This window comes from Cherax quadricarinatus, chromosome 28 (assembly GCF_038502225.1).
Source record: "Cherax quadricarinatus isolate ZL_2023a chromosome 28, ASM3850222v1, whole genome shotgun sequence".
NCBI classification, from domain to species: domain Eukaryota; kingdom Metazoa; phylum Arthropoda; class Malacostraca; order Decapoda; family Parastacidae; genus Cherax; species Cherax quadricarinatus.
Window position 1 is genome coordinate 34,655,442 of NC_091319.1, and position 16,194 is coordinate 34,671,635.

The 16,194-nt window shown below is 46.2% G+C and overlaps 1 pseudogene; it reads right to left on the bottom strand.

Moving 5' to 3' along the window:
- LOC138853350 (adipokinetic hormone/corazonin-related peptide receptor variant I-like) overlaps positions 1-16,194 on the bottom strand; it is a 228,066-nt pseudogene that overhangs the window by 190,867 nt on the left and 21,005 nt on the right.

Consider the following 16,194-nt stretch of genomic DNA (forward strand, 5'->3'; position numbering starts at 1 on the left):
TAATTGATAGCAGATGCAGTATGAGTATGCGACGTGGTCAAGCGACCGCCGCTCCTTGCAGTCCAGTGTTGCAGAGTGTATTTTAATAAGAGACAGTACATCTCTTACCTTAGCAGGACAATTAAGGAAAATCCTGCTCTCACTTTATTACCATAGTAAAGATAGTGGACATTGTTGTCTATGCTTAAGAAGCAAGATTTAAACATTCTGCTTTGCTTCATCGAGGAAGTGGCAAGGAAGCAAAAGTACTAGGTCAGCTTTTCCTTTGTGCTGGGGGCAGTGACAGCGTGGGGCGTTGTGTCGTCTTCAGATTACTTTTGACTCTACTGAGAGTGACACTGACGCCAGGATAACCAACAAAGAACGATCTGTGCGTTAGTGTGAACAAAGTGTCTCATAAAACACAATAAACACTTAAGAGAAGTATGATCAGCTTCTGTAGTGATAAGATTGTGAACAATAAAGACAAATCTTGCGGAACATAGTGTACCAGTGTGCGTATTCCTAGACTATGGAAGACGTGGACATCCAAGGACACTTCAGTTTCTATCAAGTCACCGATATCTGTCGAAGGTGTGAAGAACACCATAGCTCACGCTACAAGAGCAAGGTAGGTTACGAATTTCTTGTAGTACGGGGGACTGCGCAGTTCTTGAGTCTCAAGGAGTTTGTAATCAACCTATAGTCGGCAGTTAGGTGGGGACTTTTGAGTCCACATAAGTAAGTTTGTCAGCCATCAGTGAATGAAATATGCTGACATAACACCCCCTAGGGGTAATTTATTGTTTACAAATTATAACTCATTACAGCCCGTTGAGAGATGGCTTCAACAGCTTCTCAAGACCTCATCTGCAGGAGCGGCTGTGCAGGCGATGAGCTGTCTTTCTAAGTTAAGTTTCCTTATATTTAAACTTAGTTGGTAATGCCATTTCTCTACAGAGGAAGTATTTCTTCAGTCACAGAGTTGTCAGGAAGTGGAATGGTCTGGATAGTGAGATACTGGAGGCAGGAATCGTACATGGCTTTAAGACGAGATATGATAAAGCTCACTGAGCAGGGAGAGAGAGGACCTAGTAGCGTTCAGTGAAGAGGCAGGGCCAGGAGCTGAGTCTTGACCCCTGCAACCACAATTAGGTGAGTTCAATTAGGCGGGTACATCAAACACACATACAAGCACACCCCTACCCACCCACCCACTACCAGGCCCAATATAATTTTCCATTCTTCTCTCCCTCACTCTTCCTCTTCCCTTCCCTCTAACCATCTCTTCCCCTCCCCCTCCCTCTAACCATCTTCCTCCCCCTCCCCACTCTCTTTCTCTTTGTAAGGTAAAAGGACACAAGTGCAACTAATGTGACATTTTTATTGTGGCAACGTTTCGCTCTCCAGGAGCTTTGTCAAGCCGTTACAAACAGTATCCCTCTCCCCTTCCTCTTACATACTCATCTCCCATCCTATCACTTTCTCTCTCTCCTCCCCTCTCTCTCTCTCTCTCTCTCTCCCTCTCTCTCTCTCTCCCTCCCTCCGTCTCTCTCTCTCTCTCTCTCTCTCTCTCTCTCTCTCTCTCTCTCTCTCTCTCTCTCTCTCTCTCTCTCTCTCTCTCTCTCTCTCTCTCTCTCTCTCTCTCTCTCTCTCTCTCTCTCTCTCTCTCTCTCTCTCTCTCTCTCTCTCTCTCTCTCTCGCTCTCTCTCTTTATCTTTCTTTCTCTCTCTCTCCCTCTCTCTTCATCCTTACCTTCCATCCATCTTCCCTCTCCCCAGTCTTCCTTCTCCCCCCTCTCTCTCCCCGTTGCCTCTCCCACACTCCCTGTCTCCTCCCTCTCTAAACCCCATTGTACCCCCTAATCTCTCCTTGATGCTGCACCCCCTCCCACCTCATATCCTTCTCCCCCCGCCCTACCTCCATACCCTTTCCCTCTCTACAACACCCATCCTCACACAAACACCCACTCCGAAAATACATAAGCTTCATTCTGTGGTGCAATGGGTCAGCCAAGAACAAGATCAAGAACCAAGGGTCTGGCAGACGAATCTGGGAGGGAGGATTGGGAGGTAGAGCTCAAAAAAAGGGAGGAAGACTGGGGAAGGAAGCTAGAAGAGCTTGGAAGGAGGATGGAAGAGAAGATAGCTGCAGAGAGAAGAAAGTGGCAGCAGCAAGCCATAGAAGCAGAACCTAAGATACAGTGCTTAGAAGAGGAACTGAGAAACCTGAAACAGCCTAAAGAGAAAAATAGCAGTAGAGACGTAACATCAGGAACGTCTACATCAGGCACAGACAAGGGGATTGTATGCAAAAGTCCTGTCAGACCTACATGGGGCCAAGGCAAAGACAAGGAGCACACTAGGATCACATGAGAGGTCTGAAGACATTGAAGGAGCTATGACATGTGCAGGGACTCTGACAGACACTTGCAGGGGCCAGGAACAGCTGAGCAGGAAAGACAGGTCAATGAGCATAGGGGCCTCAGCTAGGGAAGAGACTGAAGAAAGGAACACTCCAAGGGAAGGAACTAAAACACCTCAGAGGACACAATGGGAGACACAGTGGGAAGAAAAAAGGGAGAGACCAGTTTTTGTCTATGGGCTCCAGGAAGCCGAAGGGGAAACCTATGATGAAAGAAAACAGAAGGAGAAAAAAGCTATTGAAGGTATCCTGAAGGCGATAGGTGAGGACGATATGACCCAGGTGACAAATTTTCAGAGAACTGGGTGGTTTGCAAGGAGAAGGAAGTGGCCTCTCAAAGTAATTTTCAAGGCAGAATCAACTTGAACCATGATCCTGCAGGAGAAAGCACAACTGAGAGACAAACTGGAGTTCCAGAGTGTGTACCTCGATGGAGACAGAACACAAAAGGAAAGGATGATACTGAAAGAGAGAGTACAAAAACGAAAGGAGGAACGGGAGGAAATGACAAAGAAGAGCAGAATAACCCAGAGCCAGGTGGAAGGGCAAACACCCCCATCCCCCAGAAACACCTGCAGAAGGACTCCAACCATGACAACTCCAAGGTTTCTGAACAATCTAAACCAACAATCACAAACTGATCACTCTGTTCCCACCCCCACACCACGAACCCCAGCCCTACAGCAACTCCCTATGGGAGCTCTGCCCCCACCCCACCACAACCCCCCATAGGCTGCCACCAGGGCTCCCACTCTCCCAACTGCAATAATCTCCCAGGATGACAGTTTTAGGAAACAAGTTGAAGGTTTGGTACACGAATGCTGATGGAATAACAAATAAATATGAGAAGTGGCATGCAAGAGTCAATGAGAAGTCCCCAGACATCACAGCAGTCACAGAAACGAAACTCACTGAGACAATAACAGATTCAATCTTCTCACCAGGATATCAGATCCTGAGGAAAGATAGAAGGAGCAGAGTGGGAAAAGGGGTTGCACTGCTTGTAAAAAGCCAATGGAAATTTGAGGAAATGCGAGGCATGGACGAGATTGGAGAAAGGGACTACATAGTAGGTACAACTCAATCTGGGGAACATAAGGTAGACATTGCAGTGATGTATAATCCACCACAGAACTGCAGCAGGCCAAGAGATTAATATGAAGAGAGCAACACAGCAATGGTGGACACACTGGCTGAGGTTGCAAGAAGAGCTCACTCGAGCAGAGCAAAATTACTGTTATGGGCGATTTCAACCACAGGGAGAGCAATTGGGAAAACCTCGAGCCACATGGGGGTCCCAAAACATGGAGAGCCAAGATGATGGATGTGGTATTGGAAAACCTCATGCATCAACATGCTAAGGACACTACCAGAGAGAGAGGGGAGGATGAACTAGCAAGACTAGACCTTGTGTTCATCCTGAGCAGTTCATGCATTGAGGACATCACATATGAGAGGCCCCTAGGAGCTGGTGATCATGTGGTTCTGTGCTTTGGATACATAGTAGAGTTACAAGTATAGAGGGTAACAGGAGTTAAATGGGAAAAGCCAGACAATAAAAGGGAAGGATTACACAGGCTTGAGGAACTACCTGCAAGAAGTTCAGTGGGACAGAGAACTGGTAGGAAAGTCAGTAAACGAAATGATGGAATACGTAAGAACAAAATGCAAGGAGGTAGAGGAAATGTTTGTTCCCAAGGCAACAGAAATAATGGAAGACCAGAATGAGCCCCTGGTTTACCCGAAAGTGCAGTAGAGAATGGAAAAAGTACAGAAGGCAAAGAACACAGGAAAATAAGGAGATTAGCTCGTGAGCCAGAAACGAGTATACACAGGTAAGGAGGGAGGCCCAGTGGCATTTAAAAAAAAACAGCATCGAAAGTCAAGTCTGACCTGAAACTGCTGTATAGACACATCAGGAGGAAGACAACAGTCAAAGACCAGGTGATCAGACTGAGGAAAGAAGGTGGGGAACTCACAAGAAACAATCATGAGGTATGCGAGGAGCTCAACACGAGATTTAAGGAAGTATTTACAGTAGAGACAGGAAGGGCTCTGGGAAGACAGCACAGAGGGGAACACCAACAGGGAATATACCAAAAAGTGTTGGATGACATACACACAACGGAGGAAGAGGTGCAGAACCTGCACCTCAAAGGCAATTAGACCGGACAACATCTCCCCGTGGGTCCTCAGAGAATGAGTAGAGATGCTGTGTGTGCCACAAACCACAATCTACAACACATCCCTTGAAACTGGGCAACTACCTGAGGTGTAGAACATGGCAAATATAGTCCCCATTTTTAAGAAATGAGAAAGAAACGAGGCACTAAACTACAGACCTGTGTCACTGACGTGTATAGTATGCAAAGTCCTGGAGAAGATTTTCAGGAGGAGAGCGGTGGAGCGCCTGGAATGGAACAAGATTATAAACGACAACCAGGACGGATTCGTGGAAGGCAAATTCTGTGTCAGAAATCTTCTGGAGTTTTATGACAAGGTAACAGAAGCAAGACACGAGGGAGATGGGTGAGTTGATTGTATTTTCCTGGACTGCAGGAAGGCCTTTGGCATAGTTCATCACATGAAATTAGTGCAGAAGCTGGAAGACTAGGCACATATAACAGGAAGGGCACTGCAATGGATCAGAGAATACCTGACAAGGAGACAACAACGAGTCATGGTACGTGATGAAATATCACAGTGGGCGCCTGTGACTAGAGGGGTCCCATAGGGGTCAGTTCCATGACCACAGCTATTCTTAGTTTATGTCAATGACATGATGGAAGGGATAGACTCTGAAGTGCCCCTGTTTACAGATGATGTGAAGTTAATGAGGAGAATTAAATCAGACAAGGACCAGGCAGGACTACAAAGAGACCTGGAGAGGCTGAACACCTGGTCCAGCAACTGGCTTCTCGAATTCAACCCCGCCAAATGCAAAGTCATGATGAATGGGGAAGGACAAAGAAGACGGCAGACAGAGCATAGGCTAGGGGACCAAAGACTGCAAACCTCGCTCATGGAGAAAGATCTTGGGGTGAGCATAACACCGAGCATGTCTCCAGAAGCACTCATCAACCAAGATAACTGCTGCAGCATATGGGCACCTGGCAAACCTGAGGATAGCATTCCGTTACCTTAGTAAGGGATCGTTCAAGACACTGTACACTGTGTACGTCAGACCCATACTGGAGTATGCAGCACCAGTTTGGAACCCACACCTGGTGAAACTCATCAAGGAATTAAAGAAAGTGCAAGGGTTTGGAACCAGGTTAGTTCTGGAGCTCAGGGGAATGAAAGTTTGAGGGATATTGGCCTGACGATACTGGAGGACAGGAGGGTCAGTGGAGACATGATAACGACATACAAAATACTGCATGGAATAGATAAGGTAGACAGAGACAGGATGTTCCAGAGAGGGGACACAGAAACAAGGAGTCACAATTGGAGCTGAAGAGTCAGACTAATAAAGGGATGTTAGAAAGTACTTCTTCAGTCATAGAGTTGTTAGGAAGATTATCAGGAGGAGAGTGGTGGAGCACCTGGAACGGAACCAGCACAGATTCATGGAAGACAAATAATGTGTCACAAACCTTCTGGAATTTTATGATAAAGTAACAGAAGTAAGACACAAGAGAGAGGGGTGGGTTGATTGCATTTTCTTGGACTGCAAGAAGGCCTTTGACACAGTTCCTCACAAGAGATTTGTGCAGAAACTAGAGTATCAGACACATATAATGGGAAGGATACTACAATGGATCAGAGAATCCCTGACAGGGAGACAACAACAAGTCATGGTATGTGATGAGGCATCACAGTGGGCACCTGTGACGAGTGGGGTCCAACAGGGGTCGGTCCTAGAACCAGTGCTATTTATGGTATATGTGAATGACATTATGGAAGGGTTAGACTCAGAAGTGTCCTTGTTTGCAGATAATTTTGAAGTTAATGAGGAGAATTAAATCAGATGAGGATCAGGCAGGAGTAAGAGACCTGGACAGGCTGGACACCTGGTCCAGCAACTGGCTTCTCGAATTTAACCCAGCCAAATGTAAAGTCATGAAGATCGGGGAATGGCAAAGAAGACCGCAGACGGAGTATAGGCTAGGTGGCCAAAGACTGTAAACCTCGTTCAAGGAGAAAGATCTTGGGGTGAGTATAACACCGAGCATGTCTCCGGAAGCACACATCAACCAGATGACTGCTTCAGCATATGAGCGCCTGGTAAACCAGAGAATTGCGTTCCGGAGCCTTAGTAAGGAATCGTTCGTGTACGTCAGCACCTATTTGGAACCCACACTTGATCAAGCACGTCAAGAAATTAGAGAAAGTACAAAGGTTTGCGACAAGGTTAGTTCCAGAGCTAAGGGGAATGTCCTACGAAGAAAGGTTAAGGGAAATCGGCCTGACCACATTAGAGAACAGGAGGGTTAGGGGAGACATGATAACGACATACAAAATACTTCGTGGAATAGACAAAGTGGACAGAGACAGGATGTTCCAGAGATCTTACACGGAAACAAGGGGTCACAATTGGAAGATGAAGACCCAGATGAATCAAAGGGATGTTAGGAAGTATTTCTTCAGTCATAGAGTAGTCAGGAAATTGGAATAGCCTAGCAAGTGAGGTAGTGGAGGCAGGAAACATGAGCTTAAGATGAGGTATGATAAAGCTCACTGAGCAGGGAGAGAGAGGACCTAGTAGCACTCAGTGAAGAGGCGGGGCCAGGAGCTGAGTCTCGAGCCCTGCAGCCACAATTAGGTGAGTACACACACACGCACTCACACACATACACACACACACACACACACACGCCAAGCACGTAAAGAAACTAGAGAAAGTGCAAAGGTTTGCAACAAGACTAGAGTCAGAGCTAAGAGGTATGTCCTACGAGGAGAGGTTAAGGGAAATCAACCTGACGACACTGGAGGACAGGAGAGATAGGGGGGACATGATAACGACATACAAAATACTGAGAGGAATTGACAAGGTGGACAAAGACAGGATGTTCCAGAGATTGGACACAGTAACAAGGGGACACAGTTGGAAGTTGAAGACACAGATGAATCAAAGGGATGTTAGGAAGTATTTCTTCAGCCACAGAGTAGTCAGGAAGTGGAATAGTTTGGGAAGAGATGTAGTGGAGTCAGGATCCATACATAGCTTTAAGCAGAGGTACGATAACGCTCATGGTTCAGGGAGAGTGACCTAGTAGCGACCAGTGAAGAGGCGGGGCCAGGAGCTTGGAATCGACCCCTGCAACCTCAACTAGGTGAGTACAACTAGGTGAGTACACACACACACACACACACACACGTGCTCATATACAACAGGCCTAGTGTCTAATCGACATGTGCCTAGGACAAAATGGTAACTAACACACACACACACACACACACACACACACGCACACACACACACACATACACACACACACACACACAAACACACACACACACACACACACACACACACACACACACACACACACACACACACACACACATCATCAACACAAACCCCACCTACACCACAGCCCCATATAGGCCCCCACCAAGGCTCTCGCTCCCCCAACCCCAATATTCTTGCATGACCACAGTGATAGAAAAGAAACTAAAGGTTTGGTACACAAACGCGGATGGAATAATGAATAAACATGAGGAGTGGAATGAAAGAATCAGTGAAAAATCCCCAGACATCATAGCAGTCACAGAAACAAAACTCGCTGAGACAATAACAGACACAATCTTCCCAACAGGATATCAGATCCTGAGGAAAGATAGAAGGAGTAGAGGGGGAGGAGGGGTTGCACTGCTCATAAAACACCGATGGGGATTTGAGGAAATGGAAGGCATGGACATGATTGGAGAAAGAGACTACATTGTAGGTACAATTCAGTCCGGAGAACATAAAGTAGTCATTGGAGTGATGTATAACCCACCACAGAACTGCAGGAGGCCAAGAGAGGAGTACGAAGAAAACAACAGGGTGATGGTGGACACACTGGTTGAGGTGGCAAGAAGAGCTCACTCGAGCAGAGCAAAGTTACTGGTAATGGGCGATTTCAACCACAGGGAGATCGACTGGGAAAACCTGGAGCCACATGGGGCTCCCGAAACATGGAGAGCCAAGATGATGGATGTGGTACTTGAAAACCTCATGCATCAACATGTCAGGGACACAACCAGAGAGAGAGGGGAGGATGAGCCAGCAAGACTAGATCTTGTGTTCACCCTGAGCAGTTCAGACATTGAGGACATCACTTATGAGAGACCCCTTGGAGCTAGCGATCATGTGGTTCTGAGTTTTGACTATATAGTAGAGTTACAAGTGGAGAAGGTAACAGGAACTGAAGGGGACAGGCCAAACTATAAAAGGGGGGACTACACAGGTATGAGAAACTTCCTACAGGAGGTTCAGTGGGACAGAGAAATGGTAGGAAAATCAGTAAACGAGATGATGGAATATGTGGCAACAAAGTGCAAGGAGGCAGAGGAAAGTTTTGTTCCCAAGGGAAACGGAAATAATAGGAAGACCAAAACGAGTCCTTGGTTTACCCGAAGGTGTAGGGAGGCAAAAACTAAGTGCAACAGAGAATGGAAAAGGTACAGGAAGCATAGGACCCAGGAAAACAAGGAGATTAGTAGAAGAGCCAGAAACGAGTATGCACAGATAAGGAGGGAGGCCCAGCGACAGTATGAAAACGACATAGCATCGAAAGTCAAATCTGACCCGAAACTGCTGTATAGCCACATTAGGAGGAAGACAACAGTCAAGGACCAGGTGATAAGGCTGAGGAAAGAAGGTGGAGAACTCACAAGAAACGATCAAGAGGTATGTGAGGAGCTCAACACGAGATTTAAGGAAGTATTTACAGTAGAGACAGGAAGGACTCTGGGGGGACAGACCAGATGGGGACACCAGCAAGGAATACACCAACAAGTGTTGGACGACATACATACAGATGAGGAGGAGGTGAAGAAACTGCTAAGGGACATCGATACCTCAAAGGCAATGGGACCAGACAACATCTCCCCGTGGGTCCTTAGAGAGGGAGCAGATATGTTGTGCGTGCCACTTACCACAATCTTCAACACATCCCTGGAAACTGGGCAACTACCTGAGGTATGGAAGACGGCAAATGTAGTTCCCATTTTTAACCTGGAACGGAACAGGAGTATAAATGCCAACCAGCACGGATTCACGGAAGGCAAATCCTGTGTCACAAACCTTCTGGAGTTTTATGATAAAATAACAGAAGTAAGACAAGAGAGAGAGGGGTGGGTTGATTGCGTCTTCTTGGACTGCAAGAAGGCCTTTGACACAGTTCCTCACAAGAGATTAGTGCAGAAGCTAGAGCATCAGGCGCATATAACAGGAAGGGCACTGCAATGGATCAGAGAATACCTGACAGGGAGGCAACAACGAGTCATGGTACGTAATGATGTATCACAGTGGGCACCTGTGACGAGCGGGGTCCCACAGGGGTCGGTCCTAGGACCAGTGCTATTTTTGGTATATGTGAACGACATGACGGAAGGGTTAGACTCAGAAGTGTCCCTGTTTGCAGATGATGTGAAGTTAATGAGGAGAATTAAATCTGATGAGGACCAGGCAGGACTTCAAAGAGACCTGGACAGACTGGACACCTGGTCCAGCAAATGGCTTCTCGAATTTAATCCTGCCAAATGCAAAGTCATGAAGATGGGGGAGGGGCACAGAAGACCACAGACAGAGTATAGGCTAGGTGGCCAAAGACTGCAAACCTCACTCAAGGAGAAAGATCTTGGGGTGAGTATAACACCGAGCATGTCTCCGGAAGCACACATCAATCAGATAACTGCTGCAGCATATGGGCGCCTGGCAAACCTGAGAACAGCATTCCGATACCTTAGTAAGGAATCATTCAAGACACTGTACACCGTGTATGTCAGGCCCATACTGGAGTATGCAGCACCTGTTTGGAACCCGCACTTGATAAAGCACGTCAAGAAACTAGAGAAAGTACAAAGGTTTGCGACAAGGTTAGTTCCAGAGCTAAGGGGAATGTCCTATGAAGAAAGATTAAGGGAAATCGGCCTGACCACACTGGAGGACAGGAGGGTCAGGGGAGACATGAAAACGACATATAAAATACTGCGTGGAATAGACAAGGTGGACAAAGACAGGATGTTCCAGGGAGGGGACACAGAAACAAGAGGCCACAATTGGAAGTTGAAGACACAAATGAGTCAGAGAGATAGTAGGAAGTATTTCTTCAGTCATAGAGTTGTAAGGCAGTGGAATAGCCTAGAAAATGACGTAGTGGAGGCAGGAACCATACACAGTTTTAAGACGAGGTTTGATAAAGCTCATGGAGCGGGGAGAGAGAGGGCCTAGTAGCAATCGGTGAAGAGGCGGGGCCAGGAGCTAGGACTCGACCCCTGCAACCACAAATAGGTGAGTACAAATAGGTGAGTACACACACACACATACACACACACACCTAGTCAAGCACGTCAAGAAAGTAGAGAATGTGCAAAGGTTTGCAACAAGACTAGTCCCAGAGCTACGGGGATTGTCCTACGAAGAAAGGTTGAGGGAAATCGGCCTGACGACACTGGAGGCCAGGAGGGTCAGGGGAGACATGATAACGACATATAAAATACTGCGCGGAATAGACGAGGTGGACAAAGACGGGATGTTCCAGAGAAGGGTCACAGACACAAGAGGTCACAATTGGAAGTTGAAGACTCAGATGAATCAAAGGGATGTTAGGAAGTATTTCTTCAGTCATAGAGTAGTCAAGCCGTGGAATAGCCTAGAAAGTGAAGTAGTGGAGGCGGGAACCATACATAGTTTTAAGGCGAGGTATGATAAAGCTCATGGAGCAGGGAGAGAGAGGACCTAGTATCAATCAGTGAAGAGGCGGGGCCAGGAGCTATGACTCGACCCCTGCAACCACAAATAGGTGAGTACACACACACACACACACACACACACACACACACACACACACACACACACACTCATACACACACACACACACACAAATACACACATTCCTAGAAGTGCACAAGAGAAGAGCTTATGACGACGTTTCGGTCCGACCTGGACCATTTACAACGTCACACTTACGAAAAGGAGAGAAGGAGCGAGTACATGTAGGCCAGCAGACAGGGACGGGACGCGAGAGGTAGTAGTGGAGGCGGTAGAAGTAGTAGTGGAGGTAGTAGGTAGTAGTTGTGGAGGTAGTACTAGTAGTGATGGAGTCAGTTAAATACTAAGAGAGAGGAGCACTGCTAGGGAGTTAGGGGCCCACAGAGGGTAGGAGCAAGAACACAGAGGGAGGGGGGGGGAATAATGAAGGAACAATTACCCAAGGCAGAAGAAAGAAAACCCAAAGGAGAAAGAGGAAAGAGGAAAGGAGAAGAGGGAGAAGAAGAGAAAAAGAATCAGGTTAAGTCACGGGTGTTCTGAAGTTTGAGCATTTTGCAATGTAATGGGCGAGGAAGGCATTTACAGAGACAAAGCCACGACTAACATTCATACAAGGAAAGTTTTGTATTAGGGAGGATTCAACCAGATGGCGACTGTGAAAGTTAGAAGAAGGGTAGACAGTTTTAACAGAAGACCAGTCAATAGAATGACTCTGATCTCTGACGTGACAGAAAAGAGCATTGTTAGTGTCGGCAAGCCTAACACTATTTTTGTGCTCCCTAAGTTCGTCAAAAAGAGATCGGCCAGTTTCTCCAAGGTACTGAAAAAGACAGGAGGAACAAGAAATAGAGTAGACACCAGGAGCATCTATAGATCTATAGAGGGAAGAGATGTTTGATCTAGATTATTGCTAAGAATGTTAGTCTGGCGGAAGGTAAGTTTAATGTCTAAGGAACACAAGAAATTAGTGTAAAAGCTGGAGGACTAGACAGGGATATCAGGGAAGACACGACAATGGATCATGGAATACCTGTCATGAAGACAACAACGAGTCATGGTACGTGGCGAGGTGTCAGAGTGGGCGCCTGTAACGAGCGGGGTGCCACAAGGATCAGTCCTAGGACCGGTGCTGTTTCTGGTGTTTGTGACTGACATGACAGAAGGAATAGACTCCGAAGTGTCCCTGTTTGCAGAACTACAAAGGGATCTGGACAGGCTGCAGACCTGGTCCAGCAACTGGCTCCTGGAGTTTAACCCCACCAAGTGCAAAGTCATGAAGATTGGGGAAGAGCAAAGAATACCACAGAAGGAATACAGTCTAGGGGGCCAGAGACTACAAACCTCACTCAAGGAAAAGGATCTTGTGGTGAATATAACACCGAGCACATCTGAAGCGTTCATCAACCAAATAACTGCTGCAGCATATGGGCGCCTAGCAAACCTAAGAACAGCATTCCAACATCATAATAAGGAATCGTTCAGGACCCAGTACACTGTATACATTAGGACCATATTGGAGTATACAGCACCAGTTTGGAGCCCACACCTAACCAAGCATGTAAGAAAACTAGAGAAAGGACAAAGGTTTAGGGAAATGGACCTGACGACAATGGAAGACAGAAGTGATACGGGGAATATGATTACGACATATAAAATACTGATAGGAATCGACAGGATGTTCCAGAGATGGGACATAGCAACAAGGGGTCACAGTTGGAAGTTACCGAATGAAATGAATCACAGGGATGTTTGGAAGCATTTCTTCAGTCACAAAGTTGTCAGGAAGTGGAATAGTCTGGGAAGTGATGTACTGGAGGCAGGATCAATACATTGCTTTAAGAAGAGGTATAAGAACATAAGAACATAAGAAATAAGGAACACTGCATGATGCCTACTGGCCAACATGGGGCAGGTCCAAATCTCCCACCAGCTTAAGCCAATTCCTTAACCTAGTCAGGTCAGTCACATTCTCTTAAGAGAGGAACACGGCATCTGATCTAGTAGCACAATCTAGTCAGGTTCAACTCACACCCACTCATGCATTTATTCAACCCATTTTAAAACTACACAACGTCTTAGCTTCTATAACTGTACTCGGGAGTTTGTTCCACTCATCCACAACTCTATTACCAATCCAGTGCTTTCCTATATCCTTCCTGAATCTGAATTTTTCCAACTTAAAGCCATTGTTGTGAGTTCTGTCTATACTAGATATTTTTAACACGTTATTTACATCCCCTTTACTAATTCCTGTTTTTCATTTATACATCTCAATCATATTCCTCCTAATTCTACACCTTTCTAGAGAGTGCAGATTCAGAGCCTCAGTCTATCGTCCTTAGGGAAGATTTGTGATACATGGGATCAACTTTGTCATCCTCCTTTGTACGTTTTCCAGTGGATTTATATCCATTCTGTAATATGGTGACCAGAACTGTGCAGCATAGTCTAAATAGGGCAAAACCAAAGATATATCTATATCAAGTTGACATGGAGCCAAGGATTCTGTTAGCTTTATTGCGAACACTATCGAAAGCCTTACTGAAGTCCATATACACAATATCATATTCAATACTATGATCTACCTCCTCAAATACCTTAGTGAAGAATGTTAGTAAATTTTGTAAGTCACACACACACACACACACACACACACACACACACACACACACACACACACACACACACAGCGAAGAGGCGGGGCCAGGAGCTGTGACTCGACCCCTGCAACCACAAATAGGTGAGTACAAATAGGTGAGTACACACACACACACACATATGCACACACACACACACACACACACATGCACACACACACACACACACACACACACACACACACACACACACACACACACACACACACACACACACACACACACACACTAAACCAAAACACCCATGCCACATCCAATCCCCCCACCCACAGCATTACAAACTCTACCCCCACAGCAACCACCCATAGTTCCTTATCAGGTCTCCCACTTCTCCAACCCCAATATACCTCCCAGACCACAGTCTTAGAAAAGAAGTTGAAGGTGTGGTATACAAATGCAGATGGAATAACAAATAAGTATGAGGAGTGGCATGAAAGAATCAAGGAGACATCCCCAGACATAATAGCACTCACAGAAACAAAACTCACCAGAATAATAACAGATTCAATCTTTCCATCCGGATATCAAACCCTCAGGAAAGACAGAGGGAGGAGACGGGGAGGAGGAGTTGCACTGCTCATTAAAAACCAGTGGGGTTTTGAGAAAATGGAAGGAATGGATGGCACGGGCGAAAGGCACTACTTAGTAGGAACAATCCAGTCTGAGGGACATAAGGTGATAATTGCAGTAATGTACAACCCACCACAGAACTGCAGGAGGCCAAGAGAAGAATACGATGAGAGCAACAGAGCAATGGACGACATACTAGCCGAGGAGGCCAGGAGAGCACACATGGGGGGAGCAAAGTTACTAGCTATGGGTGATTTCAATCACAAGGAGATTGACTGGGAAAACCTTGAGCCCCATGGGGGTCCCGAAACATGGAGAGCCAAAATGATGGATGTGGTACTGGAAAACCTCATGCATCAACATGTTAGAGGCACTACAAGAGAGAGAGGAGAGGATGAACCAGCAAGACTGGACCTTGTATTCACCTTGAGTAGTTCAGACATCGAGAATATCATGTATGAAAGGCCCCTGGGAGCTAGTGATCATGTGGTTCTGTTCTTCGACTACATAGTTGAGCTCCAAGTGGAGAGAGTAGCAGGAATAGGTTGGGAAAAACCAAACTACAAAAGGGGTAACTACTCAGGCATGAGGAACTTCCTTCAAGACATTCAGTGGGAGAGGGAACTGACGGGAAAACCAGTACAAGAAATGATGGACTATGTGGCAACAAAATGCAAGGAGGCAGAGGAGAGGTTTGTTCCCAAGGGAAACAGAAATAATGGGAAGAACAGAACGAGTCCTTGGTTCATCCAAAGGTGTAGGGAGGCAAAAATTGGGTGTACTAGAGAATGGAAAAGGTACAGAAGACAGAGAACTCACGAAAATAAAGAGATTAGTCGAAGAGCCAGAAACGAATATGCACAGATAAGAAGGGAGGCTCAGCGACAATGTGAAAATGACATAGCATCGAAAGTCAATACTGACCCGAAGCTGTTGTACAGCCACATCAGGAGGAAAACAACAGTCAAGGACCAGGTAATCAGACTGAGGAAGGGTGATGGGGAGTTCACAAGAAACGACCGAGAGGTATGTCAGGAGCTCAACATGAGATTTAAAGAAGTATTTACAATGGAAACCAGTAGGACTCCAGGAAATCAGAACAGGGGGGTACACCAGCAAGTGCTGGATGAGGTACATTTAACCAAGGAGGAGGTGAAGAAGCTGCTATGCGAACTTGACACCTCAAAGGCTGTGAGACCAAACAACACCTCTCCGTGGGTCTTTAAAGAGGGAGCAGAGATACTGTGTGTGCCATTAACAAAGATCTTCAACACATCATTTGAAACTGGGCAACTCCCTGAGGTATGGAAGATGGCAAATGTAGTCCCAATTTTTAAAAAGAGAGACGGACATGAGGCACTAAACTGCAGACCTGTTTCACTAACGTGTATAGTATGCAAGGTCATGGAGAAGATCATCAGGAGGAGAGTGGTGGGGCACCTGGAAAGAAACAAGTGTATAATTGACAACCAGCATGGTTTCAGGGAAGGCAAATCCTGTGTCACAAACCTACTAGAGCTTTATGACAAGGTGACAGAAGTAAGACAAGAGAGAGAGGGGTGGATCGACTGCATTTTTTTTGGACTGCAAGAAGGCCTTAGACACAGTTCCTCACAAGAGGTTACTGCAAAAGCTAGAGGA